The sequence below is a fragment of the Caretta caretta genome, chromosome 3 (genome assembly GCF_965140235.1).
Source record: "Caretta caretta isolate rCarCar2 chromosome 3, rCarCar1.hap1, whole genome shotgun sequence".
Classification (NCBI taxonomy): domain Eukaryota; kingdom Metazoa; phylum Chordata; order Testudines; family Cheloniidae; genus Caretta; species Caretta caretta.
In genome coordinates, this window is record NC_134208.1 from 22,107,103 (window position 1) to 22,131,462 (window position 24,360).

At 42.7% G+C, this 24,360-nt stretch overlaps 1 long non-coding RNA gene across 1 annotated transcript in view; it reads right to left on the reverse strand.

The window, feature by feature from the left end:
• Positions 1 to 7,895: 7,895 nt before the first annotated feature.
• LOC142071502 (uncharacterized) overlaps positions 7,896 to 24,360 on the reverse strand; it is a 73,261-nt gene continuing 56,796 nt past the window's right edge. Inside the window, exons 2-4 of the long non-coding RNA XR_012667547.1 lie at positions 12,705 to 12,865; positions 9,497 to 9,639; positions 7,896 to 8,767 (exon numbers count right to left, since the gene is read on the reverse strand). This is a non-coding gene — a long non-coding RNA (uncharacterized LOC142071502). The remainder of the gene's footprint in view (positions 8,768 to 9,496; positions 9,640 to 12,704; positions 12,866 to 24,360) is intronic.

Below are 24,360 nucleotides of genomic sequence, written 5' to 3' on the forward strand. Positions count from 1 at the left end.
GCTCAATGATTTCCTGCTTACAATTACATTTTGAGACGTATCAAGAAAAGGAGTACTTGTGGCACCTTAGAGACTAACCAATTTATTTGAGCATGAGCTTTCGTGAGCTACAGCTCACTTCATCAGATGCATACCGTGTAAACTGCAGCAGACTTTATATATACACAGAGAATACGAAACAATACCTCCTCCCACCCCACTGTCCTGCTGGTAATAGCTTATCTAAAGTGATCATCAGGTGGGCCATTTCCAGCACAAATCCAGGTTTTCTCACCCTCCACCCCCCCACACAAATTCACTCTCCTGCTGGTGCTAGCCCATCCAAAGTGACAACTCTTTACATAATCAAGTAGGGCTATTTCCTGCATAAATCCAGGTTTTCTCACATCCCCCCCACCCCCATACACACACAAACTCACTCTCCTGCTGGTAATAGCTCATCTAAACTGACCACTCTCCAAGTTTAAATCCAAGTTAAACCAGAACATCGGGGGGGGGGGGGGGGTAGGAAAAAACAAGAGGAAACAGGCTACCTTGCATAATGACTTAGCCACTCCCAGTCTCTATTTAAGCCTAAATTAATAGTATCCAATTTGCAAATGAATTCCAATTCAGCAGTTTCTCGCTGGAGTCTGGATTTGAAGTTTTTTTGTTTTAAGATAGCGACCTTCATGTCTGTGATTGCGTGACCAGAGAGATTGAAGTGTTCTCCGACTGGTTTATGAATGTTATAATTCTTGACATCTGATTTGTGTCCATTTATTCTTTTACGTCTCTACGTCAAACGTGAGTTTGTGTGTGTATGGGGGTGGGGGGGATGTGAGAAAACCTGGATTTATGCAGGAATCTGATTACTGATTCCTGATTATGTAAAGAGTTGTCACTTTGGATGGACTAGCACCAGCAGGAGAGTGAATTTGTGTGGGGGGGTGGAGGGTGAGAAAACCTGGATTTGTGCTGGAAATGGCCCACCTGATGATCACTTTAGATAAGCTATTACCAGCAGGACAGTGGGGTGGGAGGAGGTATTGTTTCATATTCTCTGTGTATATATAAAGTCTGCTGCAGTTTCCACGGTATGCATCTGATGAAGTGAGCTGTAGCTCACGAAAGCTCATGCTCAAATAAATTGGTTAGTCTCTAAGGTGCCACAAGTACTCCTTTTCTTTTTGCGAATACAGACTAACACGGCTGTTCCTCTGAAACCTGTCATATACACAGAGACCATGAAACAATACCTCCTCCCACCCCACTCTCCTGCTGGTAATAGCTTATCTAAAGTGATCACTCTCCTTACAATGTGTATGATGGCCCAACTTGGGCCATCATACACATTGTAAGGAGAGTGATCACTTTTGGTAAGCTATCATCATAACATGATGAGACTACGTCGTCTGATTGTTTCCCCAAGTACAGAACGCATGCTGTCATCACTCCTCAGACTGCAGTGTAGACATACCTTTCTAATGCACACTGGCTGGAAGGGTCCCTTAAGAACTCTTCTGGCAGTCCAGGATCACTGAGGTACAATGTTCTGGACATGCTCCCTCCCATCCAGCAGACCCATTACAGGGGAGTGAGTAGCATAGAGAGAGCTATGCTAGCTTGGCTGCACAAGGGGTAATTAGTCTGCCCTGAGGAGCTGGCCATTTACTTTGAAAGCAATAGGAAAATGTAGCAACATTACTTTTGACATGTGTTAATTATCTACCCATATCAACTTTGTGACTCCCTTTCTCTGTTCACCCAGCCATTCCTGCTCCTTCTAGAGAAAGCAGACATAGCAGTGCTCTTCAATTGCCCGACTTCTCCTTTCGTGGCGAGACTGCACTTTTAAGATTAGGTGTTTTTAAAATGTACAGAGATTCTACTTAGAGAGACGAATGGAAACTAAACTGAATTAAGGCCACTCTAACTCTGAATAAGAGCACCCACACAGGGATTTAATGAGGTTGAACTAATCTACATTAAAAGTTAATTCAAATGAACTTTTCTGAGCATCCCTGTGTAGACAAGCCCTTCTACATAAACTATAAGGTCTTTGAGGCAGGGACAGTCATTGTGTCCTGTGTTCATACACCACTTAGCACAGTGTGGACTTGGTCCATGACAGATGCTCCTATGTGCTACCACAATATAAAGAATAACAGCATTATTTCCTCCCATTTGTCCCATTCTGTCAGTATAGAGCAGGACAGTTACATTAGGAGTAGACTGAAATAAGGAAAGGGTTGTTTCTTTCACCATTATGTACAGAAATGATTCTAATCTATATCATTGTGTACTAATTTCTCCTCTGTCTCCCAGGCCACACACTGATTTAACAAGATCACATTAAAAAGGTTAATGGAGGGAATAGGAACTGACAGTTATTTTCACTACCTAGAAACAATTCATAAGTTTGCAATAACTTATCTCGGAGTAAAGCTCTATGTAACAATAATACCTAGAAAAACTGATTGTACTTGGAGGCTAATGCAGATTTTCTGCCATCAACAACTCCATTTTCTTTTCTGGATGAACTTTGTCTTGAATAAACAGCAACATCTGGAATTTGGCAGAACACGCCATAAAGGGAATAATATGTCTAAGGCAGCTTTACTGAAAAGGACAACCCCATTTATTACTCAAACCAAACTTTACAATTATTCAGTGTCACATGAAATAAAAAAATATCAAATCCACTGGGTGTCCTTTGTGTCCTTGCCAGCTATGGTGTGTGGAGAGAATAACCAGATGGCTAGTTATGATTCTTTTTCATAATTTATGGGGATTATGCTGCACCCCATAAAGGGGTGTTGTAAATGTTAACCCTCTCAGCACTATAGGGACGGCTCAGTGCGCCAGAGCAGGGACTGGTTTCAGAGTAGCAGCCGTGTTAGTCTGTATCCGCAAAAAGAAAAGGAGTACTTGTGGCACCTTAGAGACTAACAAATTTATTTGAGCATAAGCTTTCGTGAGCTACAGCTCACTTCATCGAATGCATTCAGTGTAGCTCCTGAAAACTTATGCTCAAATAAATTTGTTAGTCTCTAAGGTGCCACAAGTCCTCCTTTTCTTTTTTAGAGCAGGGACTGTCTCTTACTATGTATACATACAGTGTCTCACACCACGAGGCTCTGAGCTCAGGCACTCCTATAGCAATAAAAATAAGAAAAAAGCAAAATAGGCCAGGTAAAATAGGTAAATTGTGGGATATTTTTAAGCTATCATCTACAGTTTAATTAAATATTAATCCGTTCAAAGCAGATTTAGTACCGTAAAAGAACACTGAGTGGAAACACTTGGAACATATTTCAGGCCAGAGTTAAATTTCCTTTGATGAAATGTAACCCCTTGCACTAAGATGTAATGCATTAACTGGATCTATGCCAATTTTGGTGTAATACATAAAATGGCCTAGAGTTGTGACGTTTACTATATTTACCATGTCTGCCCCCTCACTAAAGGTATCCCCAGTACATACATACAAACAAACAAACAAAACAGATTTGCACATGATGTACAGGCAGCCCAGTGGGCCTCTTCTCTTTTTACCTGCCTATCTAGGTAGGTACTAATACTGCCTTCATTCCCATAGCAGCTGTGCACCTCTTCCTTTTACCACTGTAAAGCAAAAGTAACTATTGAAGTCAATGGAGTTACCTCTGTGTATAACTAGACAGGAAAAATCAGAGCCTTTACAGAGCCCACACACTGCAAGTTTGTGATGTACCATCAGTGAAATATAGTAAAATTAAACTAAAGTCATGAATTCCATATGGCTAAATAATCCTTGCAAGGTTAAGGCTGCATCTACCTGCTTAAATGTAATGGGAAAATTGTCTTCAGTGCTAGGATCCTGGGTCCCATGGGAAAGTTTCCCTGATGCCAATGGCAGATACTGTGGAATGGCCTTAATGTCTCACTTCTCCATTACCTCCCTTCTCTGCATATGGAGGGTGGGGAGAAACACAGGATTTATCGCTGTGTCTCTGCAGTGGCTGTAACTCTCTCCTCCTCCACTGCTGACTCTGTAAAGATTTGGGGCTCTAACCCTTCTGCCATGTGCCAAGAGCAGCAGCAAAAGCCAGGTTCAGCCTGTTTAGGGGTCCTTTTCTAAAACAAACAGAATTATGACTTAAGCCCCCACCCTCTCCCTCATGCTCAACTCCTACTTCAGGCTGCGGGAAATTAAAATAAAACCCCCATGGTCATTTTTGCAATTGGCTCTTTGCTGCTCACAAGCCCTCAGTCTTTGGGAACATAGACTACAAGGATCATTTTACTTCGGGAAAAGGGGGAAATCATCAAAAGGAATACAAAACCCCTCTCTATATTTACAGCTAAGAAAACGAGCAACCTAAATCAGTGCATTTAGTGAACCCCACAGTTCTATTAATAATTGTCCAGCTTCTTGAGGTCCAGAACTCTTAGTCCCACCACAAACCCTGTCACCTCAAGCCTCCCTCACAGATTTAATTAGTCTCAGGGGTAGTTTAAAGGGCATCTCTCCTCCATACCTCTGCCAGGTCCTGCTCTGACGGGATGCAATGATTTCACCTCTGCAGCACTGTCATCTGTGGACTCAATGGAAAGCCAACTCTGTGCCACTCCTAGTCCAGTTAATCCTTCCCACAAAATCAGCTCTGCCCCAGCACAACTGCTACTGGGCTGATCTGGTCTGGTGCCACAGATTCCACCCACGTAGAGAACCCAGAGAAAAAACAGGACTCTTGAACCAAAACTCCTAGATCTCTAGCTTTCTCCCTTTCTTGGTAGAGCTTGAGTTTCATTATCAAACCAAAGTCCACAGCCTGTACACTCATGGTGACCCACACACTCTAGAGCAAATCCTGCACCCCTTTCATCAGTAGAGTAATAGTAATGATCTATACAATCAATCAAAACATATGCAAATTCCAACAAAATGCAGTAGGTGGAATTATGGGTAAACATTATAGTTCATGTAAATCAAGCTTACCAGCACAGGCTTTTCTCCTTCTCTCCAGTCATAAATATAAAGGAGAGTAACATAAAATTCCTCCTTGGCAGCTGTACTGAATCACTTTACCTGTAAGGGGTTAAGAAGCTCAAATAACCTGGCTGGCACCTGACCAGAAGGACCAATAAGGAAAGAAGATACTTTCAAATGGGGGAAGGGGAGGTTTTGTTTGTGCTCTTTGTTTGTTCCCTCTCCGGATGGAGAGAGAGACCAGGCAGGTACAACATCTCTTGAAAACATACCTGAAATGATTCATCTAAGATTACAACAATTGTAAGTAAGGCAAGGAAATGTGTTAGGTTATCTTTTGTTTTAGTTTGTGAATTTTCCCTATGCTAAGAAGTAGTTTTATTCCTGTTTTTGTAACTGTGAAGCTGAGTCCAGAGGAGAGTCCTCTGTGTTTTAAATCTTTTTATTACCCTGTAAAGTTACCTGCCATCCTGATTTTGCAGGTGTGATTCTTTTACTTTTTTCTTTATAATAAAGTTCTTTTTTTAAGAACCTGATTAATTTTAGTGTCTTAATGAGAAAAGGTCTGGTCTGTACTTACATTAAAGGCAATTGGTTAGTATATTATTCTCAAACCTCCCCACGAAAGGGGGTGAAGGGACTTGGGGGAATATTTTAGGAAGACAGGGATTCCAAGTGACCCTGCCCTGAATTTTTGTGTACGTCACTTGGTGGTGGCAGCAATACTGTCCAAGGACAAGAAATTAAATATGTGCCTTGGGGAAGTTTTTAACCTAAGCTCATAGAATATAAGCTTAGGGGGGTCCCCACATCTGTACCCCAGAGTTCAGAGTGGGGGGAGAACCCCAACATCCCCTATGGGGGAACAATTGGAAAAGGTGCAGAGAAGGGCAACAAAAATGATTAGGGGTATGGCACAGCTTCCAGATAAGGAGAGATTAAAAAGATGGACTATTCACCTTAGACAAGAAATGCCTAAGGGGGGTTATGATAGAGGTCTATAAAATTATGAATGGTATGGAGAAAGTAAGTGTTATTTACCCCTTCGCATAACACAAGAACTAGGGGTCACCTGATGAAATTAATAGGTAGCAGGTTTAAAAGAAACAAAAGAAGTACTACTTCACACAGCATACATTGCCATGGGATGTTCTGAAGGCCAAGAGTATAACTGGGTTAAAAAAAAGAATTAGATAAGTTCATGGGGGAGAGATCCATCAATGGCTATTAGCCAAGATGGTCAGGGACACAACCCCATGCTCCGAGAGTCTCTAAACTTCCAACTGCCAGAAGCAGTTGGCACTGGCTTCTGTCAGAGACAGGATACTGGCCTAGACAGACCATTGGTCTGGCCAAGTATGGCCATTCTTATGTTTAAAGAGTTCCATCCTTCTAGGTCCTCTGTCTTTAGGATTTACAGGGGAAAAGTATGCCAGCTGTGTCTTGTGGCTTCCAGCCACTGACACCCCCAACTGTTTATTGCTGGAGGGAGATGGAAGGGTGCAAAATAGAATTTAATAAAAGAAATTCTGCCCTTGGTGGGAATTGAACCTATAGTGCAACTTATCTTTAGACTTTGGTACCATAGCACTACCTGATAAATCTCCTCCATAGGATCTAATATGTAGGAGGTTAGATAGGTGAAAAGGGTGTGGGTTGATCATACTACCAACCATAGTGCTGCTTTTACAGGCCAGGCATTGAACATGCCTTGATATATCTATGCTACTACCACAGAGACGGATGGCATGACAGAGCCATACCTTATAGTTACTTTCAAAGGTATATCTCAACTCCATAACTATTAATCCTAAATTAAAATCAAAATACTTGATCTAAACCCTCCCCACTCAAATACATGCATGTAAGTGACATATATTCATCCCTTAGTACTTTATGATTAACAGGTTAAATTAACTAATTAGCCAAAACAAATTGGCTGCTGACAGCTTCATCACTATTTATCTCCACTGACACAAGATCACAGGGAGGATCCAGATAAGTCACACAGAAACTGCCATACTGGATGAGACCCATTGGTCTATCTAATCTAGTATCCTGTCTCTGACCTTGGCTAGGAGTAAGTGCTGTAGTGACAGATGCAAGACACAATGTAGAAGACAATTAAGGAATAATTTACTCAGAGTTAGTGGTTGGCTTCTGCCCTCAGTTATGAGAATTTCCATCCCTTTAAATAGGATACCATTTCTTATATGAAACGTCTAATCCTTTGCTGACTAGTGGTAACCTTTTGGCCTCAATGATATATTGTTGAAATGAGTTCCACAGATTAATTGTGGTAGGTAAAAAGGTATTTCCTTTTGTCAGATTTTAATTCACTGGTGCCTCTCACTTGCACAAAATATGCCCTTACTCTTTAATTATGAGATAGTAAATAGGAACGCTCTAAGTCATTCCCTGTGCCATTCATTTTTTGTTTACCTCTCATATCTAAACTTAAAAGATGGAGGAGAAAAGAAAGTAACTGTCATGGAGATTTTCATTAATAGAATGCAATTTTATGTTAAAGGGAATTTTATGTTGTCTGGCTTGCATATGGATTGACAATGACAGCCTAGAGCGTGTTTAAGTTCCAGTGGTGGAACCCAAATAACTTGGATCCTCCCACATTTGTAAAGCGTGGTCTACACTTATCGCACTCTGAGAATAAATCTCCCCAATGGTGGCACATATACTGTACTTAGAGTATAAGCAGTTTGGGGGTGGGGAAAATGTCTTTTAGTTCTGTGTTTGTACAATGCCTAGCACAGTGGGGTCCTATTCCATGATTAGAGTTCCAAGGCACTACGGTAACACAAATCAATAACTAATGTATAGCCTGACCTCTCTGGTGCACATGTGTTTAATTTAATTTTTTTGTTGGTTAGATTTTAGAAAGAGGAATAATCTGCTGGTCCAATAACACACAGACAAACTGAAATACTGATACTAATTCTTTTTAATAAAAAATAAAAAAACTCACAAAACTTGAATCAGAAGCATTGCATATTACTTGCATAGACACTTAAGTAAATAAAAGAACAAATCCAGTGCAGGTCAGCAACATACCTCTTCTGTATGGGTTCTATAGTGAAAGAATGGTAAGAGAGCCACTTCTGTTCCATAATTTTTAAGGTAGACTGCTATTCATTCTGTGTAAAATTTACCCCAGGAAGAGTGCCAGCATCAGGCGCTCTTAAGACCTTTTAAAATGGTGTTTGTATTGGCTCGGAGTGGTACAAACTCTTTATGTTATCCCTTCTGGGTGAATTTCATCTTCTAGGCAAAGCTACACAAAATATAAAGAAGCAATACTTTTAAAAGTAAAAATCCACTGTGATATTCTCTGTCCTTCTCAACCAGTGCAATTGTTTTGGCTGCACTTCTATGGACACTGACAGTACTGAAATGAGCATGGGTAAAATTTTCAAAAGCACTCAAGTAACTTAGGATCCTGAGTCCCACTGACTTCCAGGCATTACCCCACATGCTTATTTCATGCCACCAGTCCCATCCATTCTTGATCCCCTAGCTCATTCATCATAGGATAAGGAGTAAGAGACAGTGTGTCCTTGACGCAGTTCTTTGTGTTGGATTATGAGTTTTCTTGGACAGTTTTACAGTGACAAGTGAACTCAATGTGATACATACATGTCTGCGTAACTTCATAGTCAGTGTCTTCCTGGGTGTCACACTCATCAGCATGCAGAGAACTGTGAACCTCTTGCCCCAACAATAGAAGTTCAAATGTTTTAGAAGCCGGTGTGTTCTAAGAGTCTGGTGTTGGTGATGACTGAAGTTCATGCAGGCCTGCTGTGTGGAATAAGTGACAAGTGAGATGCCTGGTTTTTTTCTGCCACAGAATCACATTACAATAGTAGCTGTCTTGGAGGTATCAGAAATATACCTCTTAAAATGAACTCTGGCTATTAAGTATTTCAGCAGTGCTCAGGAGAGCGGGGTGCCTTCACTCTAGGTGATGTACAGTCTCTGTTCCAAAGATGAGGCCCCTAACAGTAATGGCTGTGCCTATTCACTTTCTCTGTTGTTCTTACCTCATTTTCATTGTGTTTGAATCTCAGCTGGGCTTTGTTTCAGAGAAGTGTCCTGTGCTGGTGAGCAGAGAGATGAAGCTATACCCAGAACGGTAACAACGTACCCTACATCAACTCCATAGCAGCTTCCTATGCAAGGTGTTGAATCGTGGTCCTAACCTTGACAGCCTGAGTAGAGAGGGGGCTATAGATTCAACCACAAGCACATGCACGTCCATTTGCAGAATGGAACCCCACCAAAGGGAGAAGTCCCAACACACCCCTTTGAGAGAACAAACACTGTAAACTTTACAGCATTTTAACTTTGGCTCCTTGTGGAAGACAGCATCTATGCAATGTGGGGATGGGCAGCCCCCTCTAAAACCCCCAACACCATTTATACTGAATTACAACCCCTATTTTCTGACACAGTATCACCAATGCAGGTGACGTACAACCTCACAAACAGAGTGGACACTACAGAATAGCAGTGCAACAGGGCACTCACCTCTGGAGCACCTCCAAGCAGTAGGGTGTAGTATCACCATCCTTTTCTTGCTCCTGGTGCTCCTTGCAGGCTGCCAGCTGACCTTGTTGAGTCTTCAGTAGCTTGGTCCTCCAGCCAAGTCACAAAGTCCTAATGAATCCCTTCTGGGGTATTAAAGAGTCCAACAAACAAGCAGACTGTTTGCCCTCCCTGGGGTCTTCAGCCCCAGCCCTGGCCCATTTAAAACCAGCCCTTTGTTCAGACTCCCAAATAAGCTCCATCCCCATCTTTAGCTTTATGCCACTTACCTGTGGCCAATAGGGGAACCCAGGTCTGTCCCCCCACCACCCCAGGTTCCAACCCAAGGACACTAGACACAGTAGCCACATACTATTCAATTTCAGTCCATTGCTGCTGCTTCTCTGGGCCACCACCTGACCAGCCCTCCTTGCATACTCAGCTATGCAACATGCACTCAGAAAACAAACTCTGGCTATCCCACAAGGTCCGTTGGCCAGAGATTAGCACCCTACCTTACTCTCCAGTCCCAGCCAGGATCTGACTTACTAAGGCCAGGCAGCTCCTTTTATCTGGGCCAGCAGGGCCCTGATTGTCTATTGCTAGCCCTTCTAGCCCTTGGAGTGCCAGACCTCTGTGGTTTTCAAAATGTCTGCGCCAGAGAAAGTCCTCTCTAGGGAAGCTTGGAGGACCCATCTTTTCTGCTTTTTTCCCTCTCAGCTTGCTGCTTCTTGGGGCAGGTGTAGGAAGACCATAGGGCCCCCAGCAAGGAGTTGCAAAGGCTGAATACGTCACAAGCAGACATCTAAAATCTTCATAAAATAGGTTTCTTTACAAGTGCCAAGTGCAGTGGGCCTTAAGCATGTGTTTAATGTTAAGCATGTGTTTAAGTGCTTTGTTGAATAAGAATGGGATTATTTACATACTTTAAAAGTGTGTTGAGGGGGAAGGGCTTTAGTAGATGTATAGGAGGTCCATTTAGTATAATATTTTCAGTCTCTTAACTCTAGATTATTGACGTATTGAGTGTGATCTTTACATCTTTCTTCATGTACCTAGACAGATGTTGGTAGGCACAATATATCCATTGTGTATATTTCTTATACACACACACACAAATAAATGTGCTGTATGGTGTTCAGTGCAGACTTGAGTAAAACATCTGGGGATATAACTCAGTTTCATTTATCAGTGAACTTCTGTGAACTGGTGTTCAATAACATGGAGTTGTGTTATACGTCAAGCGACATATGCAAGTGCGTTCACTTCAGTGAAGCTGTGTCTATTTTATGCCTGAAAATGTTGGCCCTGAACTCTTTAAAGGACATTTTATTTTTAAAACCCCCCAAATCTTCTGATTTTCTTTTGACTTTGTTTATTTCTATTTGACCCACTGCCAAGCATGTGATGTCACCCCTTCAAACGCTTCTGCAGGAAAATGTTGCCAAAGCATCTTAGGAAATGTTGCCTCTCAGTGTGTAAATAGATGTCCCAGCAAAGGTCTCAGTCTGGCAAGCATATACCCTGTGTTAGCAAAGCCAGACTGTCAGGCAGATGTTCTGTACAAGGTGACTCCTCCTTTAATAAAGATTTCTCTTCAGAGGTGGCAGTTAGGCTTATTTGCTGTGGTGTCTTACCGGTGTGATTTCATTAATGGACAGGCTGGCATTTAAAAATAGAATTTGATAAGGGCCTGCATTTTGACAAGGAACTAGCGATTTTGGGTGCCTCCATTTTTAGATTGCTAATCTGAGCCTCGTTCTCGGTAAGTGCTGAGCAACCGTACACTGAAAATCAAACCCCCCTAAAAGCAGTCTGAAGTCCCAAAAATGGAAGCACACATGAGCACTGGTTACTTTTGAAAATTTAGGCCAATATATCTACTAATCTGGGCAAGGAGAACTGAAATTAGTTCTATCCAGCAATCCTCAATCAGGCCTCTAAAATGCTGCAGGACTAGGAATGAATCTTTTTCATTGCAAAACTGTCATTTTCAATGAAAACATTTCATTTCTAGTCCTGCAGCATTTTAGAGGGGTTTGATTTTCAGTGTACAGTTGCTCAGCACTTAAAAAAAAACAAACAGTAAAAGGTTCGTAAAAAACAGGTTTTATGCCCCCCACCCCCTTTCCTCTCCCCTTTTCCCTTCCCTCCTCCTTTTTCTTGTTTCCCATTATGCCACTTGAATAGTGACACATTTTTGGTTTATGGTTTCAGCTTTTCATTGAAAAAGCCCCCCCCCCCCCCCCCCAAATAATGAAAAATGGGGAGGAGATTTCTGATAGCAGAGGACGCTTTAATCTAGCGGAGAGAAAGGCAACAAAATCCAATAGTGGGAAGATGAAATTAGACAAATTCAGCCTAGAAATTAACTGTAGATTACAGTGAGGGTAATTATTTACTGGAACAATTTACCTAAGGATATGATACATTCTCCATCACTTAAAGTCTTTAGATCAGGACTGGGTGTATTTCTAAAAGATATGTGATAGCTCAAACGGAAGTCATAGGCTTGATGCAAAAATTAGTGGGAAAGGTTCTTTGGCCAGTGAAATGCAGGAGGTCAGACTAGATGATCAGAGAAGATTGAGAGGGGACATGATAACAGTTTTCAAGTACATAAACGATTGTTTCAAGGAGGAGGGAGAAAAATTATTCCTCTTAACTGCTGAGGATAGGACAAAAAGCAATGGGCTTGCAGTAAGGGTGGTTTAGGTTGAACATTAGGAAAAAATTCCTAATTGTCAGGATGGTTAAGCACTGGAATAAATTCTTTAGGGAGGTTGTGGAATCTCCATCACTGGAGATTTTTAAGAGCAGGTTGGATAAACACCTGTCAGGGATGGTCTAGATAATATTTAGTCCTGCCATGCATGCAGGGGACTCGACAAGATGACCTCTTGAGGTCCCTTCCAGTCCTATGATTCTGTGATCCCAATGGTCCCTTCTGGCCTGAAAATCTGTGAATGTATGAAATCAACAAAAGATTTCCATGAAAAAAATGACCATTTTGGACCAATCTTACAAAGAATTTGACTTCACTATAAAATAACATCTTAGAACATAGCCCTGAAGAGTCAGGGTAAATAACATGATGTTAAATACACTTTAGCAGTCAAGGTATGCTGGGACTGTTTAATAGCATGTCAGCTGATGACTGGTGAACCGTAACAGGCCCCATCTACACTGTGTTTAATATTATGTCACTTACCATGACTGCTCAGGGTGTCTTCTAGCATGATATGATTTCCTGGTGTGGACAAGCCCAAACTCTCTGTGCAGAGAAAAATGAAGCACTTCCTTCCCCCAGGAAATAAACAGGCTGCCCTGAAGATGCCCCCATCCTCTGCTGGGCCAGACAGTCACAGGTTGCTGTAAATGAATGTTTGGGACAATGGTTAGCTCAGCTGTTCATTCCACCTTAATAACTGAGTGCCCATCATTTGCATGCACCAGTGCTTAAATGGGCAGGCCACCAAAATCTTGATCTATGCTTTATGCACTGTAAAATGACACTCTTGTACCCTCTCCCTTCCCCTCTTTACATGGTCTTCCTGAGATTACAAGCACAATTGCCAACTTTCACGCAGTAAATAAGCACCCGACTTTCACAATAAGCCAAAGCTAATCCCATTTCAAAACAAGGCCAAAACAAGCCAATCCCCAAGAACCCCAACACTCTATGTGACTAGATCCCCCCGGCTTGCAGTCTGGGACTGTGGTGGGCCTGCTATGCACCTCTGACTCTCTCCCCCCTTGCCCATGCTTGCCCCCACCTTGCCCCTGCTTGCCGATAGCCAATCAAAAAACAGAAGCAACAAGCTACAACTGAAACAAGCCACAAGCCAAAAACTAGCCAACAAGCAACTCACAAGCCATTTAAGCCAAAAACAAGCCCAATTTCTGTGTTTTTTTCGCAGGTTTGGCATGTCTGCTCACAAGGTGTTCGGAATACGGAAGCCCAGTTTCTAGTTTGACACACACAAGTCAAGCAGCTTATTGTTACAGTTCTGGCCAGGCACCGCTGGTTCCAAAGTATTAGCCAGCGTTGTGTGTAAGATTTAACTTTTTGTTTTTAAGTCACAGCCTTTTCTAGCTCTACTTTATCTCACTTGTGCTTCGTTCTCACTTCCACAGACATTCTCAGCAGCTGCAGTCTGTCAATCAGCACCTCTTCCACTCTGCCTCTTTTGCATTAAGATCAGGAAATGTGAAATAATGAGATGAAATGGTAGCACATTCTAACAGTTAGTGCAAGCCCCTGGGAGTGAGAAATCTTAATTCTAATGCCAGCTCAGCCACTCCAATGACTTTCTATGACATGGGAAAGTCACTGCCTGTCTGTTCCAATTTCTCCATCTATAAAATGGGGATAATAATATGTACTGATGTCACAGGGCGTTGTTAGGAATCATGAGAGTTTGGGCCCTAAATTCATCCTGGTCCATATAAAGAAGCAAAGAATAAATATTTTAGATTTTATACTAAATCAAAATAAACACAAAATATAAAGGCGAGTTTGGGTTACTCATAATCTCTTTAATAAAAACATAGATTCCAGTAAATAATGACGAGGCAGACTTAAACTTCCAAGAATATGTTTAAAAGCCATCTAAATATATGTTGCTTTCAGGACAGAGACTTCTGGAGAAGTAAATCTTTGAGAGATTAGTTGACAATTACATGTTATACAGTCTGTGCTTCTCATCCACCAATACATCTGTCCAATGGGCTACCATACATTTTATGAGTTTAACATTCTCCGTTGATCCTTTCTCTTACAAGTACCCAGTGGAATGTAACCTTTAGCCAAATGTATTCAGCTTTGCTATTTATAACTTAGAAGCTATCAGCATGAATACTTTTAAAGATTCTAAAATCTTGGTATCTTTCAATCAAATGAAAGCAAAACATTGTTCATTTATTTTATTTAACACCTTCAACAACTGCAGGTCAGGATCCGAAAGACATTTATAATAATGTTATCTGGGGCAGTAACTAATTTATCTTTTTCAATCAGAAAGAAAGTGATGTGGTGTCCTCTCTGTAACTCATAAGGAGCTGTGGAGAGAGCTGATTTGCAAGAGTTGAGGCATTACTTGATCATTTTAATTAGGTGCCAGGTCTTAGATCCAACCCTCATGCTGAACACTGCAGGAGATCACCACCAAATTTTGTGGACTAGGCTAATCTCTGATTATGACAGCTACATTGTGCACATAGCTGGTCTGTGCAAAAGCATGCATGTATTATCTCATCCTTCTATACTCCCACGTATTTTTTGTTTTTCATTCACCTGCTCCATATATCATTATCATAGAATCATAGAACTGGAAGGGACCTCAAGACGTCATGTAGTCCAGTCCCCTGCACACATGGCAGGGCTAAATATTATCTAAACCATCCCTGACAGGTGTTTGTCTAACCTACTCTTAAAAATTTCTAATGATGGAGATTCCACAACCTCCCTAGGCAATTTATTCCAGTGCTTAACCACCTTGACAGTTAGGAAGTTTTTCCTAATGTCCAACCTAAACCTCCCTTGCTGCAATTTAAGCCCATTGCTTCTTGTCCTATCCTCAGAGGTTAAGAAGAACAATTTTTCTCCCTCCTTGTAACAACCTTTTATGTACTTGACAACTGTTATCATGTCCCCTCTTAGTCTTCTCTTTTCTAGAATAAACAAACCCATTTTTTTCAATCTTCCCTCATAGGTGATGTTTTCTAGACCTTGTTGCTCTTCTCTGGACTTTCTCCAGTTTGTCCACATCTCTCCGGAAATGTGGCACCAGAACTGGACACAATACTCCAGTTGAGGCCTAATCAGTGCAGAGTAGAATGGAAGAATTACTTCTCATGTCTTACAACACTCCTACTAATACATCCCAGAATGATGTTTGCTTGTTTTGCAACAGTGTCAGTGTTGACTCATATTTAGCCTATGGTCCACTATGACCCCCAAATCCCTTTCCGCAGTGCTCCTTCCTAGGCAATCATTTCCCATTTTGTATGTGTGCAACTGATTGTTCCTTCCTAAATTGAAGTACTTTGCATTTGTCCTTATTGAATTTCATCCCATTTATCTTCAGACCATTTCTCCACTCGTGAATGGGAACTGGAGAAAATGGGGTCGAGACCCACTTTGGGGTCCCAACCCACAGCTTGAGAACCACTGTTCTAGATGTTTGCAAATTGATTGCTTAATTATTCGCTCCATTTTCTTTCCGGGTACAGAAGTTAAGCTGACTGGTCTGTGATCCCCTGATTGTGCTTATTTCCCTTTTTATAGATGGGCAATATACATGTCATTTTCCAGTAGTCTGGAATCTCTCCCATCTTCCATGACTTTTCAGAGATAATCGCTAATGGCTCAGATATCTCCTCAGTCAGCTCCCTGAGGATGCATTTCATCAGGCTCTCGTGACTTGAAGATATCTAACTTGTCTAATTTCAGAGTAACAGCCGTGTTAGACTGTATTCACAAAAAGAAAAGGAGTACTTGTGGCACCTTAGAGACTAACCAATTTATTTGAGCATAAGCTTTCGTGAGCTGTAGTCTCTAAGGTGCCACAAGTACTCCTTTTCTTTTAACTTGTCTAAGTAATTTTTAACTTGTTCTTTTCCTATTTTAGCCTCTGATCCTACCTCATTTTCACTGACATTCACTATGTTAGGCATCCAATCACCTTGGTGAAAACTGAAACAAAGAAATCATTAAGCACCTCTGCCATTTCCACATTTTCTGTTAATATTTCCCCCCATCATTGAGTAATGGGCCTACCCTGTCCTTGGTCTTCCTCTTGTTTTTAACGTATTTGTACAATGTTTTCTTGTTACCCTTTATGTCTCTGGCTAGTTTGATCTCGTTTTGTGCTTTGGCCTTTCTAATTTTGTCTCTACATACTTGTGTTATTTGTTTATATTAATCCTTTGTAATTTGACCTAGTTTCCATTTTTGCAGGACTTTTTTTTTATTATTTTTAGATCATTGAAGATCTTCTGGTTAAGCCCAGGTGGTCTCTTGCCATACTTCCTATCTTTCCTATGCAGTGGGATAGTTTGCCCTTTTCCCCTAATAATGTCTCTTTGAAAAACCGCCAACTGTCTTCAATTGTTTTTCCCCTGAGACTTGCTTCCTATGGTATCTTACCTACCAACTCCCTGAGGTTGCTGAAGTCTGCCTTCTTGAAATCCATTGTCTTTATTTTGCTGTTCTCCCTCCTACCATTCTTTAGAATCATGAACTCTATCATTTCATGACCACTTTCACCCAAGCTGCCTTCCACTTTCAAATTCTCAGCCAGTTCCTCCCTATTTGTCTAAATCAAACCTAGAACAGCCTCTCCCCTAGTAGCGTTCTCCACCTTCTGAAATAAAAAATTGCCTCCAATACATTCCAAGAACTTGTTGGATAATCTGTGCCCTGCTGTGTTATTTTCCCAACAGATGTCTGAGTAGTTGAAGTCCCTCATCACCACCAAGTCCTGGGCTTTGGATGATTTGGTTAGTTGTTTAAAAAAAGCCTCATCCACCTCTTCTTCCTGGTTAGGTGGTCTCTGGTACACCCCTACCATAGCATCACTCTTGTTTTTACCCCTTTTATCCTTACCCAGAGTCTTTCAACAAGTCCTATTTCCATCTCAACCTCAGTTCAAGTGTATACATTTTTAATATATATAAGGCAACACCTCCTCCCTTTTTTCCCTGCCTGTCCTTCCTGAGCAAGCTACATATACATATGTTCACAAACCATTACACCATAACCGCATCTTCCAGTGCGGATGCAAACTTTGGTAGCGTGATCCTGAAGTCCTTGTTTAGGTAGGCTCTGAGCCTGCCTTCTGGGGGTCGGGGGGAGAGTAGTGCTTGTGAGTCACCTAAGTGGAATACACGGCTGCATCTACTCAAAGAAGATGAAACTGTTTCTACCTGTGGTTCTTAGAGATGTGATGTATTCCAAGACCCACCCTCCATCCCCTCTGCATTCGCTTACTGCTGTGTTATAGCTGAGGTTGAAATTCTGTCACGGGTATTTTTAGTAAAAGTCAGCCCTACCCCCTTGTTAATCACACAGGGGTAGGGTGATCACAAGGCTGAATAAGGCTGATCAAGGATGATCCAGGGAACAAAGGCTCAAATAGTCCCCAAACATACAATCCCAACTGACCCAGTAACTGAAATAACTGAAATAACCTGAAAGAGAAAGAAACACACAAACAGCCAAACAAACTCACTCACCCCAAAGTTAGTACTCGCACCTTGTTCATTCAGCGGGGGAATCTCCTTCTCCCCCCTCAACCTCCCCTCTTTGCGGTCCCCTGTTTGCTAGCTCCCTTTGGTCGCTTAGCCTCTGGCTTTTAAGACATTAAACAACACTAAGTAATTTAGAGTAGGAACTTTCTACATGTTTGCCTGATGCCTGGCATAATGGACATCTGAGCTCAGATGGGGGACTCCAGTGCTATTATAATATAAATAATTAATAATCAACTTTATTTTCATTCATTTTCTCTGGCACACATCCCCATTTCTAAAGCAACCACTATTATAGTCTCCAGATTCTGACTTCACCGATGCCAGTTTTACAATGATGCATGACTCCATTACTTCAATAGAATTGCTACTAGTTGACATTGATGCAAGTGATACCAGAACTGCACGCTGAGCAGCAGTTCCTGGGGGGGGTTCTGCGTGCATGATTATCTTCCACTAGGGATTTAAATATAGCAAACTAGCGTTCTTCTTCAAGTAGATACAGTCATGCATTCCACTTAAGTGTGTGTTGGCCCAGCGGTGGAGAAATTTGCCTAGCAGTACACATAGAGGGGCAGCACTCATGCTTCGCGGCCATGACGCCTCCCCTGGCTATATGTGACAGTGCAACCCTGGCCCTCCCTTAGTTCCTTCTTACTGCCCATGGCTGGAGTCAGAGCTCTGTGTGGTCTCAACCTCTCAACTAGTTTAGTTTTTTCTCTTATTGTATGTAGTTAGTAGCACCCTGACTGCTCGGCGGAGTTGTGTTAGTAGGAGTCGTTTGTTTCCTTCGGGATTTAAACGCTGTCCTTTGTGTGGGGGAGTGATCCCCAGCACCGCCCCCCACACACACACGATGCTTGCTGTGTCTCAGCGAGGCCCAGGCCAAGGAGCATTGCACGGTCTGCAGATTGTTTAAGAAATGGACTCAAGTGGCTCAGGACTCAAGCAGCACCTACTCAACAGACCAGGCGGCCTGCTTCAGTACGGAAGCCCTCATCAGATCAGAGATTGCCCTTGGGCTCTGAGAACACTGCTGCTGCATGTTCCGGAACAGGCGCCTCTCCAGAAGAAATGGAGGGTCTGTTCTCCATCAACTGTGTCAAGGAAAAGATCTTGTAAGGCCAATCAAGATGGCTCCAGGTCTCAGGTGACCCATCTGTCTCCCCCAGGAAAAGCATGGACTGGCACAGAGCTAGTGCCGGCATACAGGATGGCACAGGTACCTCTAACCCTTCCCCAGTACTGAAGGGAAGCTAGAAACCCTATACCCTTGACTCCAGTTCCAGCCTCCAGAGGTCCATTGACTGGTACCGATGGGGGAGATGCTGGTACCAACTGTTTCTACATCAGCAGTGTACCAGGCAGCTACAGACCTCCTCCACCTTTTGATCCCAGCCTCTCCTTTGGTCTAGGACTTTGCCAGGACTGCATCAACTAGAGCCCCTCTGATTAAACAAGCCGCTGAACCCTCAGGTCTGTCAGCACTGCACCCCAATGTTCCCCTTCCGCACGTTGTGGAAGTAGGGCCGGTATTGGGCTTGGTACGGGGGACCTCGGTATCGGGAACCTCCTTGGCACCCTTGCAGCTGGGCCACAAATGCTTCTGTGACATCTTTCCCCATCCTCGATGTTGGTACCGCCAGACATTCCAGTACTGCAGTTCACTTTGGGACTAACACCACTTCTGCACCAGCATGCTCAGTCCCGACAGTACCAATTCCAATGGCAGTGCTACTTCCTGCTTCGTTCTGGGTGATGGATGAATCAGATGGCCTGCTCACTCCCTCTGGTCTCGCTCTTCCCTTATCTCCGGGATCCCGTGGCTCATCTGCATGTGCGTCAGGGTTATCAGTCTTCCACTCTCCATTGCCCGACCAACATCAAGGGCCACTGATATCCCATTACAGATACCACGATTGGTGCATGTCTCGTGGTCAGGATGGAAGTCCCTGGCATGGCGCCTACCGGCCACCCATGCCTTATCCATGTCAATGCCCTCCGTGGAATCTGTGGGATGCTCCTCAGTCACAGAGTTCCCGCTCTTCATCTCACTCAAAGATGAGATCACCAGTCAGGTCTGTGGTGGTGACCGTCAATCTGCTGCAGGCCCAGGCACCAGTGGTTTTTCCCCCTGCAGACCCTCCAGAATTGTCCCTGTCCGAGTCCGTAAGCGTTGGAAAGGATCCAGCTTTGGTTCAGTTAAGGGCCTTATCTTTGTCTTTGGACACTGCTGTGCTGCCTGGCTCATCCTCCCCTTTAGTACCGGAGGATTTTAAGGTGTACCAAGACCTTTTGCAGCATGTATATGTTTCCTTCAGTATCTCAGCAGAGGTCTTGCAAGAAAACACCCACAAATTGGTGGACATTGTACAGCCGTCTGCCCTGGGAAGTAGCCCTCCCTATCAACAATGCGTTCTTTGGACTGGCTAAGACTCTCTGGAGCATGCCGGCTTCAGTACCACCTGTGGCTAAGCACATGGAAAAGTGCTATTTTGTTCCCATGCAGGGATTTGAGGGAACTACCTCAGAAAGAAGGATACATCCCACAGGAGTAAGCAGTCGGGTTCAGGGTTCAGCCAGTCCACACACCCTCCCTTGGTGCCTTCAAAGCACCAATTTTGACTCCTTGGTCCAGAGCACTTTTCCAGTCATTGCTCCTCCCAACTCACCTCCCCCCTTTTGGGACAGGCTGGCCTGATTTCACAATGCTTGGGGATCGATCACCATCGACAGCTGGTTCCTAAGTACCATCAGATCGGTTATGCCATCCAGGTCCTCTCTACATGTCCTCCCCACCATACCCCCATCCCTCTTCAGGGACCCCCTCACAAGACACTGCTCCTGGTTCATCTCCCTCCACTGGTCCTAGACTCCTTGCAGTGGTGGATGTGTCCACAGAACATTTGTCAAGACGTTCCCTTTGTCTGGCCCTTGCCAACCAAGTCCGTTGTACCGACGCCTCCATGATGGGTTGGGAAGGGCACAGCTAGGGTCACTTAAAGTACAGGGATTGTGGTTGGAGCAGGAGTCCTCACTCCATATCAACTGGCTGGAGCTTCGGGCCATCTACAATACATGTCACACTTTTTAGCACCATATCAGAGACTCACCTACTTACCGATAATACCATCACAATGTATTATGTGAACAAACACTAAAGTGAAAACTGTTCAGAGAAACACGGAAACATTTTCACTTTTCAGCTAAATATTTTTCAGATTTCAGTTATTTTTTTCAATGAAAACCTGAAGGGAAAAAAAAGAGGCAATATTTTAAGGAAAAGGTTTGTTTCACTTTTCTCAACAATGTTCACAAAAAAACACTTTCTCAACAAGCGCCAGCACAGGATGTGATAACACGCACTACGCACCATGTGACTGAGTCTGAGAGTTCTAGCGACAGGCCTCTGACTGGGATGTTTCTTTAAACATGTAATAATTTAGAACTCCTCAGTTTCGAGGCGCTTCACATCTGCCTCACCCACTCCTGGGCTCTCCGTTCTGCTCCTTCCCTACACCCAGCCACATGCCTCACACCCTATGCTTTGCCTAATATTCACTCTCACTCCTGGCTTTGCAATTCCTTCCACAAGAACTCCACACCCAGGAATAGGCAGCCTCTTTGTTCCAGCCTCCATGACCTAATTGATCTTCATTTCCTCCGTCAAATCCTTTATATCTTTATCCTATATCTATATCCTTTATATCTATATCTTTATATCATACTTAACTTTCCAAAGATGCAACTCTGTCTGTTCTCAGGTTGGGGTCTGACCATTTACATGAGATGGTGATAGAGAGAGAACCAGATTAGACAGAGCCATCCATCAATGGTACCATAATTACTGCATGTGTCCAAGTTGGTCTGGAAACTCCTCAGGGCAGAGTCAAATTTCAGTCATGTCCTCTTACAGCCTTTATAAATAATAGATTATGAGCAAGAAACGCATAAGATTCATTAAAGCTTCACATTTTCACTCAGTCAACCTGTGGCTCTTGCTGTGAAAATAAAGGGCCAGATCCTCAATCTTGTGTAAAGTTGCCTTTGAACCATGCCAGCAGCACAAGAGGGGTGTAAAGATGCCTAAAAGAGGTAGCAGAAAATTCCTCCAGTGTGGGATATTCAAAGAATGAAAAACCAGTTTTATTCCACCCTCTCCCCTTACTTCAATCATACGGGCGTGTCAGGGCAGGAAGAGTAGTTCCTGGGGGAAGAAATGAAGTCAAAGCACACAGTGCTCAGGCCAAGCCTTGGCTGGTAAAGCCAACTCTGTAAAATGCACCCAGCATACATAATTTAGAGGTGCCCTAAAGCTGTTCTAAATTATGCCCAGGGTTATTTCAGCACCTTGTGGCCCTAGGATCAAATGCATCAGGAGATAGTTTACCGCCATCTTTCCCATCTTCTTCAGCTACCCTGAGTATAAATTAGACACAGCTGAGATTTTTACTGGCAGCATTAAAATATTTTTAATCATTTTTAATTTAACATTTTAACGTTTTATTTTTAAAACCATACCCTGCAGCCAATTGGGGGCATATAGCAGAGGTGCTCAGAACCTCAATACATTTGGTACCTTGACAACACTCATGCAGCTGGCCTTTATACATTCTCTGTTGTTTCTTTAATCTTTCCTATACAAAAATGTTTCTCATAGTCCTCACTCTCCAGATATTCATTTAAACAGACAGCTACAGCTGGGGATTTGTGTGTGTATTAATGATAGATGCTCTGATAAAGAAGACTAATAAATGTGACATGGGGTATATTTTCACATGCAGACAATATCTCCACAAGGCATATATTCTGTAGCCCTGCTCCCAACACCCAGGTATGCTAGTGGCAGCTACCCGTGTGCACTGAGGAAAGTGTATAGCAGCAGTGATAATACCAAAGGACCTCACAGTACTTTGCAAACACAACTGGAGTCTGTCTGGGATTTTGAAAACTTGGAGGAACCCAGAGGAGAGGAGGTTGCAGTGACTGACACCTATCCATTCATCAGAGAGGAGGGAGCTGGATAGGACAGTGAACATCATCTCTCTCTGCTCCTCTAGGCCTTTAAACTGTGCTCTTCACTGATGTATCTGAGCTTTTACGCCCCCATAGCTACGCTTGAGTGGATTTTTAAAATACCACAGTATAGGTAGATGTATGGAACTTCTCCAAATTTGGGAGAAACTTTGGATTGTGTGTTGCTTTGTTGTCATCTTTAGTTCACACTGGCCAACGTCAAACCTGGTTGAGCCATAGCTAGTTTGCACGACACTAAAAGACAGTTGTTTCATCTGTGCAGAAGTGGCCAACGAGTAGACGAGTATTAGGTCATCTAGTCCATCTGCTGCTGCAGTAGCATTTTCCCCTGCAATACACGTTCATATGCTTTGTTTAACATATTAATGTTGTTGCTGAAAAAGAGGTTCATGGTGAGACAGGAGGGAGATTTTCCAGCATGGCTTAGTCTCATTTGTGCATTTTAGTTCATATTTTATACCCTTCTCATCAGGGAAACCTGAAGTTTCACTTTATCCCAGTGGAAGGAGAAACCAGTCTCCATTTCTTGCATATACAATGAACTCAGACACTTTCCCCCTACCCAATATCAAAACTAAGTTGAAAACTGAGATTGGTGTAATCCAGAACTTTGGATCTAAGCATACCTGGAATTAAGTGGTATTCAGAATCCATTTTCAGAATGGATCAAATTCCCCGCCCCCCTCCCGATCCAAATACCTCCAAACAGAGCTGTGCAGGGGACAGATATTCTATTTTGCACAGGATTTTGACATTTGTTTTCTTTTTGCCAAAATTTAAATGTTTCATATAGATTTTCACTTTTTTATTTTATATTGGAAGATATAACACAAAACAAAAAAATTAAAACTAAAGTCACTTTAAAAAAAATCAACATTGCATTCTGAAAATGTTGCAATGCAATGTCTTGTCATTGTTTGAACTCTGCCCCCCCCCCCTTTTTTTTTCCCTCTGAGACAAAGTTTCTTCATGCAGCATTTTGATTTCAATAGACCTGCATTTCCTGACAAAAATGGTTCAGTTGAAGTTTTCTGACTTGCTCAACCCCTGAGCTTTGGGACTATTTGAAATCGAGATCTGGATCTAGCTCTGAAATCTTCTGCTCTGTCCCTTCTCTGGTTGGAAATAGCGAAGAACTGAAATGGCTGAAGTCTGAAGATTTATTGACGGTGAGACAGAGAGGTGCTGTCTCCAGTGAGATTAGAAAGTCTCTTTCTTCCTTTTCCTTCCTGATATTACAGAAAACAATATACACGTGCAGTGTGGGCTTGTAAAACCCCTTAATCTTACCTGAAGCTTTACATTCCAATTGTCAGGTTGTCACTTGTTCACCTTGGAGCCTGGCTTTGAGGAATATGATAGGAGAACTAATTGGAGCAGGCTGGCTGCCAACGACTGAAAACATGTTTCAATAAAAAGGATTTTATTCTGCTATGGATACTGATGTGAACAAATGGGACCCTAGGGTACAAAACAGAAATAATCCTACGTATCTTTCTCTCTCTCTACCTCTATCTGCATCCCCCTGCCCCAGGAACAGACTTGATATCAAACCACAGCAGTGTTGCAATAGCAGC